The sequence below is a fragment of the Lolium rigidum genome, chromosome 1 (genome assembly GCF_022539505.1).
Source record: "Lolium rigidum isolate FL_2022 chromosome 1, APGP_CSIRO_Lrig_0.1, whole genome shotgun sequence".
In the NCBI taxonomy this organism is placed as follows: Eukaryota; Viridiplantae; Streptophyta; class Magnoliopsida; order Poales; family Poaceae; genus Lolium; species Lolium rigidum.
This window is the reverse complement of record NC_061508.1, coordinates 250,115,263-250,138,556: the sequence shown is the minus strand read 5'-3', so window position 1 is coordinate 250,138,556 and position 23,294 is coordinate 250,115,263. Positions and strand designations below refer to the sequence as shown.

The 23,294-nt window shown below is 44.4% G+C and overlaps 1 long non-coding RNA gene across 1 annotated transcript; it reads right to left on the bottom strand.

Moving 5' to 3' along the window:
* Nucleotides 1-20,822: 20,822 nt before the first annotated feature.
* On the bottom strand, nucleotides 20,823-22,273 carry LOC124683491. The gene is made up of 3 exons (XR_006996708.1): nucleotides 21,757-22,273; nucleotides 21,316-21,411; nucleotides 20,823-21,212 (listed from the first exon to the last, which is right to left on the bottom strand). It is a non-coding gene; the product is annotated as an uncharacterized LOC124683491 (long non-coding RNA).
* Between the last annotated feature and the right edge of the window lie 1,021 nt (nucleotides 22,274-23,294).

Sequence of the window (23,294 nt, the reverse complement as noted above, 5' to 3'; positions counted from 1 at the left end):
GAGAAGATGTACATGGTGCATGAAGATGATGATATCTCACCATGCTTGCTCCAAGACGGACATGTCGACCACATGGATCCTCCTACTTCCACAACACCTACCTCAAATGAGTCGGCCTACAAAGGTAACAACATAGGTGTTGATGATGCCATGATCCAACTAGAGGACATGATGACTTATGAGTGCATGCATGATCTTGATGATACATTTGCTACGTCACATGCTACTTTCATTTTCCCATGCGATACTTTGCTTGATAACATTGTTGATCATGTGGAAGTGAATGCTTGTGATACCATGAACATGCCATGCTTTGAGAGCTTCCAATTTTCCACCATTGCTTGCAATATGTCGACCACTTGCTCTTTACCATGTATTGCTTGCAATGATAATGACAAGGATGACATTAGCTTCCGCATGCTTTGTCCAAAATGCTTACACCATTCCATGATCCTTGCATCCAAGATTGTGAACAATTGCTCTTTCTTATGCTTGGTATGCAAGAATGCTTATTTCATTGTTCATGAGATGGCCCCCATAGCCTTCTCACTTTTTGATGATCATGAGTTACCACATGCCATGAATGCACCTTCTTGCCATATGCACCATCGCCATGCATTTCATACTATCGTGCTTGACACTAATGGTGATGTGCACAAGTCTTGGAACATCATGATGGATGATGTGTTCCTCTACCATGCACATACGCTCTTTGTTTTGCTCATTCCATGTGTAGGTACCCGACCATCAAATTCCACCGCTACGGAGCATGAGCTCACGAAACGCGCAATTGAGAGCTACCCCAACAAGGACCTAACCCGCGGGAATCACACCAAAGGGTATGTTCCCACAAGCCTTCGCCCTCATGTGTTTCCGACTTGCCTTGTCGAGTTTCCGGTTTGGTCCAACTCCTCGTCACCCCTTTTGCCTCTTATGCAACATATCTTGAAACATCTTGTTGGCACAATGATTGTTGTATGCCTTGATGTTATCATCATACACTCCGAGAATCTCAAGGACCATGTCATACATGTGAGAGACACCTTATGCATCTTGTGCCACATGTCACACAAAAAGTTGCTCTTCTTTGGATTTCTCATTTCATCTTTGGCAATTGCAATGGATTCTTTCACACTTGAGGACACTCATACTCGGCTTAAGCCAACCATACTCTCCCAAGCTCGAAGTCTCCATCTCTTTGCCATTGCACATAACAATTTTGCCCCAAATTTTGCCGCCGACACTTGCCTTTTGTTTGTTCCACTTGTTTGGGACAATGCTACACCACACATTTTTGACACCTTACAACTCTTACATGCACAAATTTTTGCCCTACCACATTGTGGATACATCGACACTCTTTTGGTTCCCATTTTTGCCACATGCCTCTTGGAGAAACGACTTGATGCTTCGTATTTGATTGAGAGCCTCTTGTTCGCCGATCACCAATTTGGCATGCACAAGCTTTCCTTTCGCAAGTTGTTTTTCCCCAAGCTCTTCTTCGACCGCGACTTTATCCCTCTACCACAACATGGGACAAGCGTCATGGACTACACCGTCGGTGAGGAGGAACAAGAGTCGAGGACGACTCTTCCCCAAGGGGGAGATGATGCGGGGTGGCCTTCGGACACCTCCACCTCAAGACCGTCAAGTGCAGCCCCGCCTATCGTCGACGCTACACCATGGCCAAGGAGTCCCACAAGTGGACCAACAACACAAACCCCGCTATATATGTCAAGGTGAACCCTTTCCTCTCTATGGTCGACCTCAACACCAACGTGAATGGTATGCTACCTCATGCCTATCATCATTGTGTCTATAGGTGCCGACATCGACAAGGACCAAGAGAGAAGGAACTCCCATGGTGCAAGGAAGAGGAGAAGAAGGAAGAGGAAGAAGAGGCGGGAGGAAGAGGCCCAGCCTGGCCGTCCAGGACCCGGTCAGACCGGACCCACAACCGGGCCGTCCGGTCCCAGGCCCGGTCAACCGGGCGCCCAACCGGGCGCAGCTCCCTCGTGCCGGGCGAAGACCGGAAACCTCGCAGTTTCCCGGTTTCCGACCGGTCGACCGGACCCCTGACCGGACAGCCCGGTCACAGGCCCGGTCAGACCGGACCCTTGACCGGACAGCCCGGTCACGAGCCCGTCGAGCCGGACCCCAAACCGGATCCGACGGGAATGACCCACCAAACTGCCTTAACTTATCCATTCGCGTCCTGTTCGCCCTTGCTGGCCTTGTATGCCTATATATAGACCCAAGGCACCCCCCTTACCTCTTTAGACAAGATTTAGGCTTAGATATGGATTTGAGCTTTGTCTCCCTAGGGTTTCATCCCCTTTGTATCAAGGCTACCCTTGTTGGATGATTGGATTTGTGAGTGTGAGATTCTAGTGCTACCCACTCTCTCTCCCACTCCTAGATTCATCTCCCTCACCGATCTCTCACTCCGGGATTCTACCGCGCGTCTCTCCCGGGTTGATTCTATTGGCGTGGTCCATCGAGCCACGGGGTAAGTATCGATTGTATCGGGTTGGTGTGCGTGCGTGAGTTCTTCGTGTTCTTCGTGTTCATCGTGTTCCTCGCGCTCTCCCTCTCTCCCTCCTTGGATTTCGGGTCAACCGCAAGATCGGGCCACAAACGGGGTCTTAGACCTCATCACATGGTGTGCCCAAGAAGATCGTGTCGGATCGAGGATCCGTGTTCACGTCAGCATTCTGGAAGCAATTACATGAAGCTTTAGGATCCAATTTGGACTATAGTACCGCCTATCATCCTCAGACAGGTGGACAAACGGAGAGAACTAATCAGATCCTAGAGGATATGCTTAGGGCTTGTGCCCTAGACTTCGGAGGATCATGGGAGGAACACTTGCCACTAGCAGAGTTTTCATACAATAATAGCTATCAAAGCAGCATCAAGATGGCACCGTTCGAAGCTCTGTATGGAAGGAAGTGTAGATCACCCATATGCTGGTATGAAGCCGGAGTAAGCAAAGAGTTCAATCCTGATTATGTCAAGGAAAAGCAACAAATCATTGACATCATAAGAGATAGGTTGAAGATAGCCCAAAGCCGACAAAAGAGTTATGCTGATCAGAAGAGAAGGACATGGGAGCCACAAGTTGGGGACATGGTATATCTTAAGGTAAGCCCGATGAAAGGACTCCAAAGATTTGGAGTAAAGGGAAAGTTAAGCCCTAGATACATCAGACCTTTCAAGATTCTGAGTCAAAACCGAGGGTTAGCATTTGAATTGGAACTACCGGGAAGGTTATTCCAAGTTCAACGTATTCCATGTGTCGCAACTCAGAAAATGTTTGAAGACCCCAGATGAGCCAGTATCACATGAAGAGCTCGAGTTACAACCAGATTTGACCTACATCGAGAAGCCAGCGAAGATTCTCGAGGAGAACTGGAAACAACTCAGGAATCGAGCCATAAAATACCGCAAGATACAATGGAAGCATCATCCCGAGAGGGAAGCCACCTGGGAAAAGGAGGAAGACCCGAGGAAAACATACCCCGAACTTTTCGGGTATTACAACCACAACTTCGGGACGAAGTTTTCTTTAAGGGGAAAGGCTGTAATGTCCCGGGTTTGGAGACGATCGAGGGGTAGATTTTAGAAAGGGATGTGCATTTCATTGTAAATTCGGGAAATTTTGCGTTTTTAAAACAAAAGCTGCATCAAAGGGGGACAGGTTTCTCTCTCGACATCCTACGGGGTTAGGGTTTCGAGAGTGCGATGAACTTGTTCTTACTTAACTAGATTAGGGTTTTGAGAAGAGAGAAGAGAAGATGCATCACAAACTTAAGTTGCATGATTGAATTCCAAATTAAGTTGTATGATTGAATTCAAACTGAATTTGAATTTGAATTTCAAATTCAAACATCAAATGAATATCACATAATTCAAACTTGAGATAATTTAATAAACAATTATCATCAATCAAGATTATAAACAATTAAGTAAAGCTCATTAAGTAAAATGGGAGCTTTATTGATAATCACACATAATACAATGTCAATTACAATATCCAGTATAGATATATGATATATTACAACACATTACACAAATTGGGAAAAATAGAAAAGAACATAAAAAGAAATGTACAAGGATAAATTCTATCCTAAATACTACAAGAACATCTTCACTTGATCTTGGACTTGATGATCTTCTGGATCATCTTGATCAATTGCTTGAAACCTGCACACATACAAAACTAACACAAGTTATGCCAAGTGGCATAGCCACTTGGCAGGTTAGAAAGAAATGGAAATGGTGGATAATATCAAGTTCTGCCGAGCTGATCCACTCTCACAGCCAAGTGCAAAGTACTGGTACACACACACAGCCTAGCAGCTCACCAGGCTTTGTGCATGGAGCACAACACACACACACAACTAGTGAGTCACCCAAGCATGCCAGGCTCAGCTGTCGACCATGTGAGCAAAGCAAAGATGGTATAAAACCTTTTCAACCGCCAGAACCCACAGATCATCGGCAGAATTCACTGGGTAAGTCCACCAGAAACCAAGAACTAGCAAGAACGGCTCAAGAACACCAAGAACAGGTGAACAGCTAGAGCTGTTCCACCTATTCCCCAATCACCGTGAAAGTAAACCAAGATATCAAGCTTGCAAGGAGGAGCAGGGGCAAGCCAAGAACTCAATCGAGCAGCTGAACCTCTACACCAACACCCATTACTAGGAGCTGGAGTGAGGTATACACATCATCATGAACAAACCGAGATGGTTTTGTTCATAAATTACACGAGCATGATCACAAGCACACAAAGGGTGGGGTAACCCTGTTTTGATCATCATTTGGTCAGAGACCAAGTGTAACCTGGTAGAAATGGCAAGGACCAGGGATCAATCAAGCCTATACCCATGGTTATGCCAACCGGAATAGTGGTAGCATCTTCCAAATGGAAACGAGGAAAGAAAACCATCCCAGAGACTTATCCAAGTATAACCAGACTACACAAGCCCTTTTAAGACCATCAGAATATAGACATTTATATGTCTATTTTCATTTCAACATCAATTATACTGGAAGCCATGAATGACTACCAGTAATATTGCACAATAGCATACAGAAAAGGTAGGAGCAACCTTTACTAGTACACCAAGCATTGCTAGGGTCACAACAACTACCTAGCCACACAGAAAAGCCACAAGAGAAGCATATCATCACTCCAAGGAGTTCATGCATCACAGGAGGTGCCAACACATGTTGGTTTCCATCCAGATAGTGCATAGGATGCACCGGATCACTACTCGCATCGGGTAGATCATGTCCGTTGTCAGAAATAGGAAGCCAGGCTTCACTGACAAGCATAGATAAATAAAACACCACACACAGATACATCCAGGGGTATCAAATCCTTCAATCAACCACCAGTATTGCTTTCACAAGCAACAGCAACCACCAGTACTTGGTGAGGAGCTCGATCCACAAGCAACAGCAGCATTCGAAATGAATCCATACAAATTTATAAGCCAACAGGAAGCCCTGATGATCACAGGATCATCCAAAGCCACAAATTAACCAACCATTGCATCACAGATAATCAAATATATGAAATATAATTGTATCCAGAAGCACATCAAAGGCTTGATGAACCACTGGATCTTGCTAAACAAATAAAGCACATATCACTATTCACTGAATCATACAGTTAAGCCAACAGCAATGCTCAATTGAGCATGCTCATGAATTTGAGCACAAGGAACAGCACACCATTGCTCTGGTACTTGCAAATTTGCAAGTAATACACACAGAACTCAAGCCAGAGCAACATACATGAATACACTTGATAGCTGGCAAGCTTATTAACAAGAACAGAGACACAGAGATAGAGCTAGACAAGGAATGCAATCATGGCCAGCACTAAAACTAGAAATCCTTGCACAGAGGCATGGCAGGGCTGCACACAGCAGTAACATAAAGCTTGGCATGGTCCTGGCAGCAATGGCCAAGATCATCAGATACAGCAGCAGCTCATGAACAGGCAAGCAAGGCACAACAGCAGAGCATGAGCACGGCAGGCCTCTCCACGATGAGGAGAAGCCGTGACCAGGGCTAAGGGAGGAGGAAGAAGAACAAGCACAAGAGAGAGAGGGAAAGGTGGCGAACGTACCCGGGGTCGAGCAGGCAGACACAACCATGGCGGCCACGGCGGCACACGCCAGGGCGCGGCGGCGCCAGGCCAAGCCCAAACCATGGCAGCGCCACAGCACCGCCCACACCACGGCAGCGCAGCCACGGCGGCGCCATCACGCCAGGAGCTATGGGAGCAGCGGGATCACGCGGATCCCGTAACCCTAGCCATGGCGAAGGGGGTCGAGGACGAGCGGGAGCAGCGTCTGCTCCAGATCGGCGCGGATGGAAAGGATCGCCATCACATGGCGGTTCGATTGCGCCCCATGGCGAGGGCCATGGCGGCCGGAGACCGCCGAAATCGACCGGCGACGGCGAGGGCGACGCAGGTCGCCAGAGTGAAAGAGGATTAGGGTTTCGTCGAGGCGGCGTGAGGTGGGGGGTGAGTGAGCGACCGCTCGGGTCGGTTGGACCCGAGCTGGTCTAACCCAACCGCTGGGCCGCACTGACATGTGGGCCCAGGGGCAAATGTGCCATTTCATAATTCCTTAAAATGCTGAATCTTTGAAAATACATAATAAATGTATAATACCTCTAAAAAAATAATTAAAAATATGAAAACCACTCAGGTATAAAAAACTCTATCATAATAAAATATGAAATAGAATTTTTTGAAGACAAATAAGAATAAGTCTTAATTTGATGATTTAAATAATCATTTAAATCACACATATTATTTTCAATAATGAAAATAAGTCCATAAATGCCTTTGGATTAAAAAAAAAAAACACCTTGACAATATTTCAAGGTTGTATACTACTTTAAATCAAGTATCCCCAAATTATTCTTAGTAATAACCTCTTACATGAAATAATAACGACATCGGAAGGGGGAACAAACCCTAAAAGCTCGGAACCATGCATAATTGCTTCTTTAACCATTGCCCTTATCGGACAATGATGCTATTTTTTAGAACCGAGAGGACAAGGGTCAGTCCACACCCTCCAAGCTGCAAAACTTTGCGGTGTTCGAGCAAGTTCATCGCTTGCTCATGTCATTTGAGTATTTTTACCAAATTACTTGCAAAGTACTATGTTTATCACTATTGCATAAAAAGCAAAACCACTATTTTCATAACTATGAATATGACTATGTGATGGGAAATGGAACCATGGATTGTGTTGATATGGTGGAGGTTCCATTGCAAGGGTTTTATATACATCTAGGATTGAACAACAAATGTCGTCCAGTGATTCTTGTGCCGTAATACCCGTGTTAACCATAAGATCCGGAGTGGGACGGACTAGTCAAAAGTGTTTCCACCTCTCGTTCATCAACGGATGCGCTTTACCGTAGTACACTTGTAATCCAAGGGGGCAAGCTGGTGAGGCTGGGGAGTCCTAAGTCCCCACGGCATTGTCCGTAGTACACTTGTCGCCCGAAGGAGCAAGCGGTGAGGCCGGGGAGTCCTAAGTCCCCACGGTATTGCGGTCTAGGATGGGTTGCGGCTACCGGCGTAGGAATGTATGGTAGAGCCCGCATTGACGTCGTGGTCGGGGTCCACCCTGAAATCTACGGGAATAATGGGACCGGCGTGGACCCAGGGTCGGGGCATGCAACAAAGGGTGGGTGTTCGAGGTAGCGGAGGAACATGATTGGCTAGACCTTATACCGGACCTCACACCGAAGGAAGTGTGGACGGGAAAGCTGCCCGGTTGGCACCAAGGTTAAGATATCTTATGGGTAAAGCAACACACCTCTGCAGAGTGTAAAGAACCGTGACCTGTCACTCCCTGTTCCGGGATATGGAACTACGAACGCGGCCGGAAAGGAGCTCCATGAAGTTCTAGTAAACCGGTGAAGGTCGACGGACATAGCTCTTTGAAATAAAAGCAATCTCTTGAAGAAATGTTTATCAAAACCTGCATTGATATTAGACTTTCCGGTCTAATATCGTAGCTAGTGCATTAAACACCTCTTATCTATAATGAACTTGTTGAGTACGCTCGTACTCATCCCACTCTTAAATCCCTTGCTTAGATTGTCCGAATCGTCCGGAGGAGGACTACGACAACCATGAAGGAGCCGAGATCATCGGCTATGAAGAACCAGACCTCTCGGGAGGTATTGAAGGCGTAGACTACCTCATAGTCTACGGAACCGGGGAGGCTTCCGGAGGAGATCAAGCCTAGAAACACTGAGTAGTAGTAGTAGCCGAGCAGTGGGAACTCTTAGTATTTAGCTGCTCGAGGTAATAAATGTACAACCTAGTGAAACTTCTATATTGTAAGTTAAGTTGGGTTCGCCTCGAAGCCAGGAGTATCCCTCTTAGGACCCAAGAGGAGCTCCAAGACAATATATATTTGATCCTTGTAATAATGAGTGAATGAGTTATGGACCCTGCTATGTTCTGTTGTACTACTCTGAGAGATGTAATATTTGCGGAATGGTACTTCGTGAATGTTATATCAACGACTGACATACTACAACATGCAGTGGTATGCAGGGTCACCACAGATCCGTGCCTCCGGAGGATCATCAGTGTTGTCCTTTTCAAAACCGGTTCTTTTGGAAAAGCCTAACGGAAAAGCTTAACCCAGCAGGGGCCATTCGGGAAAAAAAACGCGTCCAGCTAGAGCTGCGAGCCAACCAGTTCGTTTAGAAATCGACCTTTTCGAGAAGTTAGAACCGACAACACCCAATCCAGGTACTCTTCTCCGACACGGTATTTTTTTTGAAAAGGTTCAAAATCAAGTACTATTCGTGAAATTAACAAAAAAAAATTTATCAAAAAACCGCTAAATTAGCGACAAGAATTATGGAACGAAGGTGTATTTAACTTTTTTTTAGATTCATTCATATTGGTCAGTATCCAACCTACTTTTTATATGTGAGCTCTTTTACGGTGATTGGCACGGAACCGGAGCTCCGTCCGGGTTCTGTCTATTTCAATTTTTCTTAACCGTTGATTAAATCAGTGATAATCTTGGTGTAATCTTTATAATACTTTAACAATTCTGAGCGTACGTTGGAGCGGTCAAAATTGATCGGTGGCCATCATCAGTTTATCAAAATAGAAAAAAGAGACGCTGGTAAAAATAGGTCGTCGACCATCCTTGTATCCTCTCGCCGTGGCCTTCCTCCTATGAGCGCCAGCGCCGCCACCGCCGCCGCCCAGTCCATCCTTGTATCCCAGGTCAGCCCCTACCTGACGAGCGCCGCCCCCTTCTCATCGGCGAGATCCCGTCTGCCGCACAGCCTAGGTCTAACAATGTCCCCTCCTCATCGAGCGTGATCCCCGGCCAAGCTCGCCCGGATGGCCACGCCTCCCGGACGTCACTCCACGACCTCCGCCCGGTCCTCTCCATCTTTGTTCGCCGTACGTCAAGTCTCCCGATTCCCCACCGCGATTGCTCCCCGGCGCCCTCTTCCCCGTTTGCACTGCTCCGCCGCCGCGGGGACGTCCGCTCGTCTTCCGGCTCGTCCCCGCAGCTCTACGCCGCCTCGGGGGCCTCGCTTCCTCGACCTCTAGGCCCCTGCACCTCATCGTCCGCGAACCTCCTCTATCGTCACCAATCGGAAGCAGCTCCGCCCGTGTTGGTCTTGCCGCACGTGGTCAACCGAGCCGCTGCAGCCAAGGCACAATTTCAGTCCTCTGAATCAATCTAACAAAGAATTATTTCAGTATCAGCTGCAGCAATATACAGGTGGTGTACCCCGAAAATGGTGAATGGAACCTGGGTGCACGCGCACCCATTTACGAAAAGTTCAAAAAAATGCTATTTAAAAGTTTCCAAAAAATGTGAAGTAAATTTTTCATGTAGATATTATGTTGATATTTACTCATGTGTGTTTTCACGGAAAAATACCATTGTGTGTGACCTACACAAAAATGACAAAATGCAAATTCCTATTCCTGTGAATAGTACAAATTCCTGTTCACTATTCTCATTTGGACATTTTGTCATTTTTATACAGACCACACACAATGGCATTTTTTCATGAAAACTCACACGAGTAAGTATCAACATAATATGTACATGCAAAATTTTACTTCACATTTTTTGGAAACTTTTAAATAGCATTTTTTTGAACTTTTCGTAAATGGGTGCGCGCGTACCCAGGTTCCAATCCTCCGGGTCGTACCCAACTTTATTTCAGGAGATTTCCCTGTTTTACATTACATTGTTTTTTTTAGAATGACATTACAATGCTGCTATCGATATCATCTATACCTAATAATAAAGGAGCTAAGGTTTCTGCCAAAAAGTTTCGTCAACGCTTTTTTTTTGACGGTTTTACCCTCCCACCAAATCGCATAATACAGCAAATTGCCACCGTGGTACCGGTTTGTTTGGTTCAATTTTTTACTCCTCCGCCTCGTCCGTTTCACACGACCACACACGCGACGGGCGCATGAAACTCGCCACACGACCACACACGCGACGGGCGCATGAAACTCGCAGCGAGACGACGGTCTGCAGGGGCGCATGAGCACGGAACTCGCTGCGGCCACGTCGTCGAGCGTCTGCAGGGAGCACGGAACTCGCCGCGGCCACATCCCGGCGCGGGACGTCGTCGAGCGTCTGCAGGGGAGCGGGTGGCCGCGGCCACATCCCGGCGAGCATCCCGGCGCGCGCGACGTCGAGCGTCTGCAGGGGCGCGGGTGGCCGCAACCACATCCCGGCACAGGCGCAGCAGCGTCGCTCGTCGCGGCCACATCCCGACGCAGCAGTGTCGCTCGGCTCGATGAGCTGCCCGCGCCGAATCAGTTGAAAATGTTTCGCAGCCTTGCTCCCCGACCGGACGATGCGTTTTCTGTTTCTTCTTGCTTGGTACCGCAGCGAACCTTCTCTTGGGCCGCGAGGTTAACTGGGCTCCAAAATCAACGAAAACCATACGCAAATTAGTTACCGGGGATCAAACTCACGACGTATTTTGTACTGAATAATCCCACCTCGCTTCCTTATACCGAGTCCGACCGATTTATATACATTTTCAAATTGCCTGGGATCACAAGTTGCCTTGGCAAGCAACAAGCAATTGAATCAACAAGCAATAGAATGGGTGGAGTTGGCTTACAGAGTCGAACAAGAGAAGAGAGATAGCAGGAACCGGCTGCACTGCAGAGAGGATGAGGGATGAACCACAGGCAGCCAGAGATACCGAGGCCAAGGTTGTACGCGGCCGGACGCCTGCCCCCGACCGGATGGAATCGAGGAGATTGAAGGCCTCGAGCTTCGGGCTGTGAAAACAGGGGAGTGTCGCCGGAGACTTGGCAGGGACCGCGGCGGCGCCGGGTCTGTGGGAAAGACACGCGACGACGCCGTCGACCATGTGTAGCACCTTGATCCACACAGCTCCGTTTGGATTGGAAAAAATAAGCTGGGAAAAGAGATCGATTCTCTCTAGAGAGAAAGGGGAATTTTCTGGACGAGGAAGAGAAGAACGTGCGGAAAGGAAAGGTGGGAGGTTTGGCTTGGTCAAGTTTTTTTAATATTCTTTTACAACCACGCTGTGAGAGTGGTGTCCAAATAATTTGTCAGGGCTTGCTGAATTTGTTAATGTAATTTTAGTACTCATTACATTATATGTAAAATCACCCAAATAATTTGTTAGGGCTTGCTGAATTTGTTAATGTAATTTTAGTACTCATTACATTATATGTATACATAACATATGTGTATCATTCAAAAGAGAAGTACGTTTAGGATTACATGGATCGACCGACTTTGGGGCAAAATTTAGTAGCGCTATTTCAGAAGTTGGTTTTTTTCTTATCTCGTTACAATGCATGGTGGGCTATTTGCGGCTCCATCAAATGTGAGGCACGACGACATGGTCTCGACTCTAAGAACGGAGACGCACATTTTCCTCTAGCTAAAATATTAAGCAGAGGCTCTTTGGTAGTGACTTTGGTGCCCGGTTATGCTTTGACTAAGATTTGTTATTATATCTTTCAGATTTTATTTTGTAATCGTTGGAGTCAGCTCGTGTATCTCTGCCATATACTGTTTGTTACTATGGATATATATAGTATTTGATTGTTAAAAAATATTAGGAAAAGGGCTCGCTCACGACCTGAAGGTAGTTGCACCCTCGTAAAAATGTTCTAACGCGCTGATGTCTACGTTCCCCCTCCTTTCCTGTAGACAGTGTTGGGCCTCCAAGTGCAGAGGTTTGTAGAACAGCAGCAAGTTTCCCTTAAGTGGATACCCAAGGTTTATCGAACTCAGGGAGGAAGAGGTCAAAGATATCCCTCTCATGCAACCCTGCAACCACAAAGCAAGAAGTCTCTTGTGTCCCCAACACACCTAATAGGTGCACTAGTTCGGCGAAGAGATAGTGAAATACGAGGTGGTATGAATAAGTATGAGCGAGTAGCAATGGTGCCGAGAAAAGTGCTTGCTGGCGTGTAGTTGATGGTGGTAGTATTGCAGCGAGTAGTAACACGGTAAAACGAGTAAACAAGCAGTAGTAACTCAGCAGTATTTAGGAACAAGGCCTAGGGATTACACTTTCACTAGTGGACACTCTCAACATTGATCACATAACAGAATAGATAAATGCATACTCTACACTTTTGCTGGATGATGAACACATTGCGTAGGATTACACGAACCCTCAATGCCGGAGTTAACAAGCTCCACAATAATGCTCATGTTTTAGTAACCTTTAGTGTAAGATAGATCAACGAGACTAAACCAAGTACTAGCATAGCATGCACACTTGTCACCTTCATGCATATGTAGGAGGAATAGATCACATCAATATTATCATAGCAATAGTTAACTTCGCAATCTCCAAGAGATCATGATCATAGCATAAACCAAGTACTAACACGGTGCACGCACTCGTCACCTTTACACACGTGTAGGAGGAATAAAACTACTTTAATAACACATCACTAGAGTAGCACATAGATAGTAGTGATACAAACTCATATGAATCTCAATGAGATCATTGTATTGAAGTACATGGAAGAGAGATGAACCACATAGCTACCGGTACAGCCCCGAGCCTCGATGGAGAACTACTCCCTCCTCATGGGAGCGGCGAGCGGTGATGAAGATGGCGGTGGAGATGGCAGCGGTGTCGATGGAGAAGCCTTCCGGGGCACTTCCCCGCTCCGGCGGGGTGCCGGAACGGAGATCCTGTCCCCCGGATCTTGGCTTCGCGATGGCGGCGGCTGCGGCGGGTTTACGTGGGTTTCGTCAATTGGTATCGGGTTTTCCGATCCAGGGGCTTTATATAGGCGAAGAGGCGGCGCGGGAGGGGCGACGGGGGGCCACACCATAGGGCGGCGCGGCCCCCTCTCGGCCGCGCCGGCCTAGGGTTTGGTGGCCCTGTGGCCCCCCTCCGGTCCTTCCCGGGTGTTCTGGATGCTTCCGATGAAAATAGGAACTTTGGCGTTGATTTCGTCCGATTCCGAGAATATTTCGTTACTAGGATTTACGAAACCAAAAACAGCGAGAAAACGGAGACCGGCACTTCGGCATCTTGTTAATAGGTTAGTTCCGGAAAATGCACGAATATGATATAAAGTGTGCATAAAACATGTAGATAACATCAATAATGTGGCATGGAACACAAGAAATTATCGATACGTTGGAGACGTATCGGCATCCCCAAGCTTAGTTCCGCTCGTCCCGAGCAGGTAAAACGATAACAAAGATAATTTACGGAGTGACATGCCATCATAAACTTGATCATACTATTTGTAAAGCATATGTAGAGAATGCAGCGATCAAAACAATGTATATGACATGGGTAAACAAGCTGAATCATAAAGCAAAGACTTTTCATGAATAGCACTTCAAGACAAGCATCAATAAGTCTTGCATAAGAGTTAACTCATAAAGCAATAATTCAAAGTAAAGGTATTGAAGCAACACAAAAGAAGATGAAGTTTCAGCGGTTGCTTTCAACTTATAACATGTATATCTCATGGATAATTGTCAATGCAAAGCAATATAACAAGTGCAATATGCAAATATGTAAGAATCAATGCACAGTTCACACAAGTGTTTGCTTCTTGAGGTGGAGAGAAATAGGTGAACCGACTCAACAATAAAAGTAAAAGAATGGTCCTCATAGAGGAAAAGCATCGATTGCTATATTTGTGCTAGAGCTTTGATTTTGAAAACATAAAGAGAGCATAAAAATAAAGTTTTGAGAGGTGTATGTTGTTGTCAACGAATGGTAGCGGGTACTCTAACCCCCTTGCCAGACAAACCTTCAAAGAGCGGCTCCCATTTTATTTTATTTCTGGATGGCACTCCTTCCAACCTTTCTTTCACAAACCATGGCTAACCGAACCCTCGGGTGCCTGCCAACAATCTCATACCATGAAGGAGTACCTTTTTATTTTAGTTTTATTATGATGACACTCCTCCCAACCTTTGCTTACACAAGCCATGGCTAACCGAATCCTTCGGGTGCCGTCCAACAATCACATACCATGGAGGAGTGTCTATTTTTGTTAATTAATTTGGGACTCGGGAATCCCATTGCCAGCTCTTTTTGCAAAATTATTGGATAAGCGGATGTAGCCACTAGTCCATTGGTGAAAGTTGCCCAACAAGATTGAAAGATAAACACCACATACTTCCTCATGAGCTATAAAACATTGACACAAATAAGAGGTAATAAATTTTGAATTGTTTAAAGGTAGCACTCAAGCAATTTACTTTGGAATGGCGGGAAATACCATGTAGTAGGTAGGTATGGTGGACACAAATGGCATAGTGTTGGCTCAAGTATTTGGATGCATGAGAAGTATTCCCTCTCGATACAAGGTTTAGGCTAGCAAGGTTTGTTTGAGGCAAACACAAGGATGAACTAGTACAGCAAAACTCACATAAAAGACATATTACAAGTATTATAAGACTATACATCGTCTTCCTTGTTGTTCAAACACCTTACTAGAAATTATCTAGACCTTAGAGAGACCAATTATGCAAACCAAATTTTAGCATGCTCTATGTATTTCTTCATTAATGGGTGCAAAGCATATGATGCAAGAGCTTAAACATGAGCACAACAATTGCCAAGTATCACATTACCCAAGACTTTTATAGCAATTACTACATGTATCATTTTCCAATTCCAACCATATAACAATTTAACGAAGAGGAAACTTCGCCATGAATATTATAAGCTAAGAACACATGTGTTCATATGAACCAGCGGAGCGTGTCTCTCTCCCACACAAGCATGATGTAATCCAATTTATTCAAACAAAAACAAAAACAAAAGCAAACAAACAGACGCTCCAAGAAAAAGCACATAAGATGTGATGGAATAAAAATATAGTTTCAGGGGAGGAACCCGATAATGTTGTCGATGAAGAAGGGGATGCCTTGGGCATCCCCAAGCTTAGACGCTTGAGTCTTCTTGATATATGCAGGGGTGAACCACCGGGTGCATCCCCAAGCTTAGAGCTTTCACTCTCCTTGATCATAGTATATCATCCTCCTCTCTTGACCCTTGAAAACTTCCTCCACACCAAACTCGAAACAACTCATTAGAGGGTTAGTGGACAATAAAAATTAACATGTTCAGAGGTGACACAATCATTCTTAACACTTCTGGACATTGCATAAAGCTACTGGACATTAATGGATCAAAGAAATTCATCCAACATAGCAAAAGAGGCAATGCGAAATAAAAGGCAGAATCTGTCAAAACAGAACAGTCCGTAAAGATGGATTTTATTAGGCCACCAGACTTGCTCAAATGAAAATGCTCAAATTGAATGAAAGTTGCGTACATATCTGAGGATCATGCACGTAAATTGGCATAATTTTCTGAGCTTCCTGCAGGGCAGTGGGCTCAGATTCGTGACAGCAAAGAAATCTGGAACTGCGCAGTAATCCAAATCTAGTACTTACTTTTCTATCAAAGACTTTACTTGGCACAACAAAACATAAAACTAAGATAAGGAGAGGTTGCTACAGTAGTAAACAACTTCCAAGACACAAATATAAAACAAAGTACTGTAGCAAAATAACACATGGGTTATCTCCCAAGAAGTTCTTTTCTTTATAGCCATTAAGATGGGCTCAGCGAGTTTTAATGATGCACTCGCAAGAGATTGTATGTGAAGCAAAAGAGAGCATCAAGAGGCAAATTCAAAACATATTTAAGTCTAACATGCTTCCTATGCAAAGGAATCTTGTAAATAAACAAGTTCATGAAGAGCAAAGTAACAAGCATAGGAAGATAAAACAAGTATAGCTTCAAAAATTTCAGCACATAGAGAGGCATTTTAGTAACATGAAAATTTCTACAACCATATTTTCCTCTCTCATAATAACTTTCAGTAGCATCATGAGCAAACTCAACAATATAACTATCACATAAAGCATTCTTATCATGAGTCTCATGCATAAAATTATTACTCTCCACATAAGCATAATCAATTTTATTAGTTGTAGTGGGAGCAAATTCAACAAAGTAGCTATCATTATTATCCTCATCAAGTGTAGGAGGCATAGTATAATCACAACAAAGTTTACTCTCAGCAGTAAGTGGCATCAAAAGACCACTATCATTATAATCATCAGAAATAGGAGGCAAAGTATCATCAAAGAAAATTTTATCCTCAATGCTTGGGGGACTAAAAATATCATGCAAACCAGCTTCCCCAAGCTTAGAACTTTCTATATCATTATCAACAATGGTGTTCAAAGCGTTCATACTAATATTACTACCAGCATGCAAATAAGATTCCATAGGTTTTTTAATTTTCGCATCAAACAATCCAAGTTTTAAATCAGGAAATAGAATAAGAAGCTCACTCTTGTACATTATGCCAAACTAGTGTAAACAAGAAACAAAAAGATGCAATTGCAGGATCTAAAGGAAATAGCTTTGAGCACACACACAACGGCGCAAGAAAAATACTTTACCTGAGACCGGTGTATGAGAGCCTTTTTACCTTTCCTCCCCGGCAACGGCGCCAGAAAAGTGCTTGATGTCTACGTTCCCCCTCCTTTCCTGTAGACAGTGTTGGGCCTCCAAGTGCAGAGGTTTGTAGAACAGCAGCAAGTTTCCCTTAAGTGGATACCCAAGGTTTATCGAACTCGGGGAGGAAGAGGTCAAAGATATCCCTCTCATGCAACCCCGCAACCACAAAGCAAGAAGTCTCTTGTGTCCCCAACACACCTAATAGGTGCACTAGTTCGGCGAAGAGATAGTGAAATACGAGGTGGTATGAATAAGTATGAGCAGTAGCAATGGTGCCGGAAAAGTGCTTGTCGGCGTGTAGTTGATGGTGGTAGTATTGCAGCAGTAGTAACACGAGTAAAACAGTAAACAAGCGGTAGTAACTCAGCAGTATTTAGGAACAAGGCCTAGGGATTACACTTTCACTAGTGGACACTCTCAACATTGATCACATAACAGAATAGATAAATGCATACTCTACACTTTTGCTGGATGATGAACACATTGCGTAGGATTACACGAACCCTCAATGCCGGAGTTAACAAGCTCCACAATAATGCTCATGTTTTAGTAACCTTTAGTGTAAGATAGATCAACAGACTAAACCAAGTACTAGCATAGCATGCACACTTGTCACCTTCATGCATATGTAGGAGGAATAGATCACATCAATATTATCATAGCAATAGTTAACTTCGCAATCTCCAAGAGATCATGATCATAGCATAAACCAAGTACTAACACGGTGCACGCATCGTCACCTTTACACACGTGTAGGAGGAATAAAACTACTTTAATAACACATCACTAGAGTAGCACATAGATAGTAGTGATACAAACTCATATGAATCTCAATGAGATCATTGTATTGAAGTACATGGAAGAGAGATGAACCACATAGCTACCGGTACAGCCCCGAGCCTCGATGGAGAACTACTCCCTCCTCATGGGAGCAGCGGCGGTGATGAAGATGGCGGTGGAGATAGCAGCGGTGTCGATGGAGAAGCCTTCCGGGGCACTTCCCCGCTCCGGCAGGGTGCGGAGCGGAGATCCTGTCCCCGGATCTTGGCTTCGCGATGGCGGCGGCTCGCGCAGGTTTCCGTGGGTTTCGTCAATTGGTATCGGGTTTTCTGATCCGGGGGCTTTATATAGGCGAAGAGGCGGCGCAGGAGGGCTGACAGGGGGCCACACCATAGGGCGGCGCGGCCCCCCTCCGGCCGCGCCGGCCTAGGGTTTGGTGGCCCTGTGGCCCCCTCCGGTCCTTCCGGGTGTTCCGGATGCTTCCGATGAAAATAGGAACTTTGGCGTTGATTTCGTCCGATTCCGAGAATATTTCGTTACTAGGATTTACGAAACCAAAAACAGCGAGAAAACAGGAACTGGCACTTCGGCATCTTGTTAATAGGTTAGTTCCAGAAAATGCACGAATATGATATAAAGTGTGCATAAAACATGTAGATAACATCAATAATGTGGCATGGAACACAAGAAATTATCGATACGTTGGAGACGTATCACGCGCCAATAAAATACTGATTTTCCATAGCTAAAATTTCCATGCTCTACAAAACGTTCAATAAAACATAAGATCCAAAGGTTGTTAGGCCTGGTAAGGATAGGCCGGCAAGAATCGAAATTAACATGGTGGCTGACATCGGCACGTGAAATTTCTTCATGCGTGAATGAGATTTATGAATATAGTAGACACCTCAAAATTAGAAAAAAAAATCATATTCTCAAATATTCTCGATGGTAGTAGCGTTCCACCATAAAATAGTAAATATTAATCCGCCGCAACGCGCGGGCATATTTCCTAGTTCAGTCTTAAGCACTGTAAAAATTATATTTCGGTGGGTATGCTTTTGTGGGATCTCACTGTCAAAATTCTTTCAGTATTAAGGGAAAATTATATGGAAAAGTGAAGAGCTTATGCTAATTGTTGTTGCTGGTAATGTAGATAAGATTGGCGGTTATGACTGTAGAGACAAAGAAATGGTTTCAACTTTTATTATCCTGGAAATATGGGGAGCGGTGTTTTGAAACATGGGTGCATATGCTCCCTATATTTCGAAATGCATCTTATATATTTTTAAAATTTTAAAAAAATTGAAACTAAGCACGTACATCTTCACGTGCTACGTGCTCACAAAGTCGGTTCATAAAAAATCGACTTATCATGTGACGTGTGTAAAAAAGACAAATTTCAGTGCTAAAAATAATGCTTTTCACAAGATAAATTTTCTCTTTTTTATATAGACCACACGAAATATTGGTTTTTCGTGAAACTTGACGAACGCACGTATATTATGGAGATGTACATGTAGAATTTTTTGTTCAAATTTTTCGACATTTTGAAATATGATTTTTTGGTAGAGGGAGCATACGCACCCGGGAGCCGAATTGAATTTCCGGGAAATATGCTACTACATCCTATAGGGCTACCGAGGAGAAGGGACTACAAAGCCTGAAAGGCTGAAAACATGATAATGAGGTCTATCAGAAGAGATACATAAATGCGTGAAAGTCTCTTTCTTGTCCAGTTTTTTTATACTACTTGACTAAAATAATACCATGGGATGCAACAATGTAAGCTGCTCTAATATTTTGTGCTCTCCGTGTCTACTTTCCATTGGTGGGGCTGGCCACAGTTGCATACCTAATGGCGATGCAACAGGGTAAATGGTCATAGTGCATAATATTATGCTAAATTTTAGATTTTGAACCCGATTGCCAAGATTTGGCTTTTATTTGATTTGGTGGCCATCTATATCTCATACAGCTTGATTCTCAGTTTTTTTGTGATCCAGCTTAGTGAATAACAGATAGCTTAGTGAGCTACTTCATGTGCTTCAGCAAGTAGAATCTCTCCAGGGGTAAGGCCGGAGGTTCAGAATAAGGAATTTAATCTATCCATAAGTAAGCTTCACCAGAAGTGTTGTCTATTCAATCTCTGAAGCCTCTCTACACAGTGATGTATTTAGTAGTTTCCACATTAAAGTTGCATCTTACTCTGTACTAAATGGTAGTGGCCAGGGTTAACTACTAGTACTAGTATTGTTCCTCGCTAATGCGAAGGTGAGGTTTTTTACCATCATAAATTTCATTATGGTTTTGTTCATGTTGCCTCAGAGATCCCCTTTTCAAGATGAAGGTTAATGTTCCATGGATGGATGGATACCCTGCGGTCTCGTGGTGGTCAACGTTTGATGGTGCCTTGGACGCGCCCCTCCGACTCCAACCGGCAGCTGCAGCTCCTCTTCAGCACAGCAGGGGCGCTCCCGCGCTATCATGATCAAAACTAGTACAGGAAAAGAGAAGCGTGCGTTGCGTCAAACTTGTGTAGGGACAGAAGTATTTCTCTTTCACATCTAGTATTGCAATCCTGGCTTGTGATTTATAATGCAACATTCAGAAATGGAGCCATGTCCCTGATTCTGCAGCATGCAAATTCAGAGAAGATAAATGTGGTCCATAATTGTTGCTTCTTGTTCTCCTAGAAAGCATTCATCTCGATGTCTGCTTTCTAAAACATCAGAGGTAGTTAGACCCTGGACGTTTTTTGGTGGTTGCTTTTATCGAACCAAAAGATCAAATCGGAAAATTAGATGCTACTGAGCTACTCCCTGGACGAGTCTCCATATATCTACATTTTGACAACAACAGTACCACAGAATGCCAAGTCATGGTCGGTATGGTAGTTAGCTCGTTGACACGACAACATGAATCAATCACTTTTATAATTCTTGCTAGCTGCAGGAACCCTTCCCTTCAGACAGGACACTGAAATCTGGGTATAAATTTGAACTGAACTAAAGGAACCTGTACAATACAGTTTTGCCGAGGCTTATCTGCAACCTGCACTACCAATGAACAAATAGTAGACAAAAGAGTAGGATATGAGCATAAAAGGTTCCAAGATACATCACAAATTTAAAAAATATATGATCTTCGTTCACGGCAAAGCACACTAGAAAACACATAATCATCCCAAGTAAATTTCACTAAGCAAATATTTATTCCTGACTCGAGCAAAGACACGTGTGGACTCGATCATGACGATGAACTATCTTCCTCCTATCCACTCTGGGCAACATCGAGGTAGCCAAAGGGGCAACATCAGCATTCCACGCATCATCTTTGTATGGTTCGGGCGTATCCTGGCCAAAAGAATAGAAAGGTATTAAAGGGTTCAATTGACTCTGCAACTAATAAGGGTGAGCTGCTTCCAAGCTGCGAATGAAAGAACAAGGTCAAAATTACCTGTATGGGATTCAGTAGCAAGGTCAACTAAGAAGCTTGCTTGTAGGAGGCCAGAACATTTAGTGTTCCTTTCACTGTTGGATCAATCAACCCCACCTTAAATTTAAGACATTGGTCAGAGTTACTATTTTTACTAAGCAGCAACTTTCACCAATTGGATAGAGAGAACCAGGTACAAAGGAACACAGGATGCAAATGAAACCACCCAATCTGATTCGGTATACTATTATCTATGCGCGTTGAGTCCCAGTAAAAATCTAGTTTTATTTCCTATTTGCATTAAGAATTGTAGTCTTGCAGCGAGAAACATCTGCATAAATAGCTTCCAGAGTTTAACCATATGAAAAATAACTGGCTGGAAGCTTTCTGGTGCTATCGCCTGATGCAAACAATGCCTAACTAAACTGACAAGTGCACACTGAAAAAAATTCTCTAACTTACTGAAAACATTCTCTGAACTTGCTGACCACCAAGACGACGGAGGAGGCCATCAGGATCTTCACCGAGGGCCTCAAACCTGTGAGGGTCGTGTGGAAGATGGGCTCGTCCACCACCTACTGGGTCGAACGATGACGTAGAGCTCGACTCCTCCGTGGATTCCACCGCGCGCGTCGGCAGTGGCACCGGCTGCCGCCGCCACGGGCGCTCCATCAAGAGATACGTCACCACCGCACCCATCGAGATTCGAGAGAGACATCACTTGATTTCTGCTCATTCCTCGCCTAGCTCTGGCGGCCGACAGCCACCCAGGTCCCCCGCCGCCGCTGCTCCTCCCCTCGCCGGCCACGTCCGAACGACGCCGCCGCTTCCCTATGTCGCTGCCCCCTCCCCTCCGTCGCGGACTCCGTCTACCACAGCCGGTTGAGTGGTGCAGCCCCAAAATCAACCCCGGGGATCGCCGGGGAGAGACCACGATCTGAGAGAGTGAGAGAGAGGATGATCTGAGAGGAGAGACATGATGAATGGTGAAGGACGAGAAAGATGAGATATTTTTCGGTGAGAGATATGATTAATTTGCTTGAGATGTGTGCAGAAATATCAACTACTTGTTGCTTTAAGATCCGTAAATTGTTATCGGATGATTCGGCCGCTCTAAAGGTTGTTCGTTTTGTATAATATTCATAAAATATATTAGAGGTTCCGGTCCCACTTTTTTGGTTCCGTTAGTTTGGTTCCATTTTTTTCCACCGTTAGATCGGAGTGGCTGAACGGTTACTAAAAATGCCAACCACTCTAAAACTTGTATTTATATGTAGATTCACACATTTTGGTATTTATCTAGTCTACTTTGAAATGCATAAACCGTAGTATTATATTAGTGAGCAGAGTAGTAATTCAACTCAGTCATGCAAATTGCCCACTAAACATCTTTGAAAGAACATGGATCCTCATTTGTGGTTTTGCTAATTGATGATAATCTGTATTGAGTTATTTCTTTTATAGATTTTGTCCATAGGCAATGCTTGAATCATATGTTGACCTCATGATTGCAAGACTAAGCAAATGAAAAAGATCAAGTGACAAGTATGTCTTGAAGAAGAAGAAGCCGGAGTGACATGTCATTGAAGATGCATGAAGCTTGCCATCCAAATAGTGGTCATGGATGCATGAAGATATGCCGAAGAAGAAGCTATCACATAGTGGATTATGGAGTGATGTATGTAAAATGCATACCTGAACTTTGTACTTTATTGACATATATTTCCACATATTTTCAACATATATAATGTTATATCCATGTTTTATATTGATTTATGGGGATTTACCAATGACCCCCTTTATATATGAGTTATAACTCTGAAGAACAGGAAAACCCTATTTGTGTATTTTCCACTTTCACGGACTTATACGGAGTCAAATTGAGCTAGGATTTTGGAGACATCAATATTTCACCACGAGAAGCATCTGGAGTGCTTGGACCTCACGAGGGAGGGCCTAAGGCCCAAAAGAGAGGTGGTGGGCGCGGCACCCACCCTCTT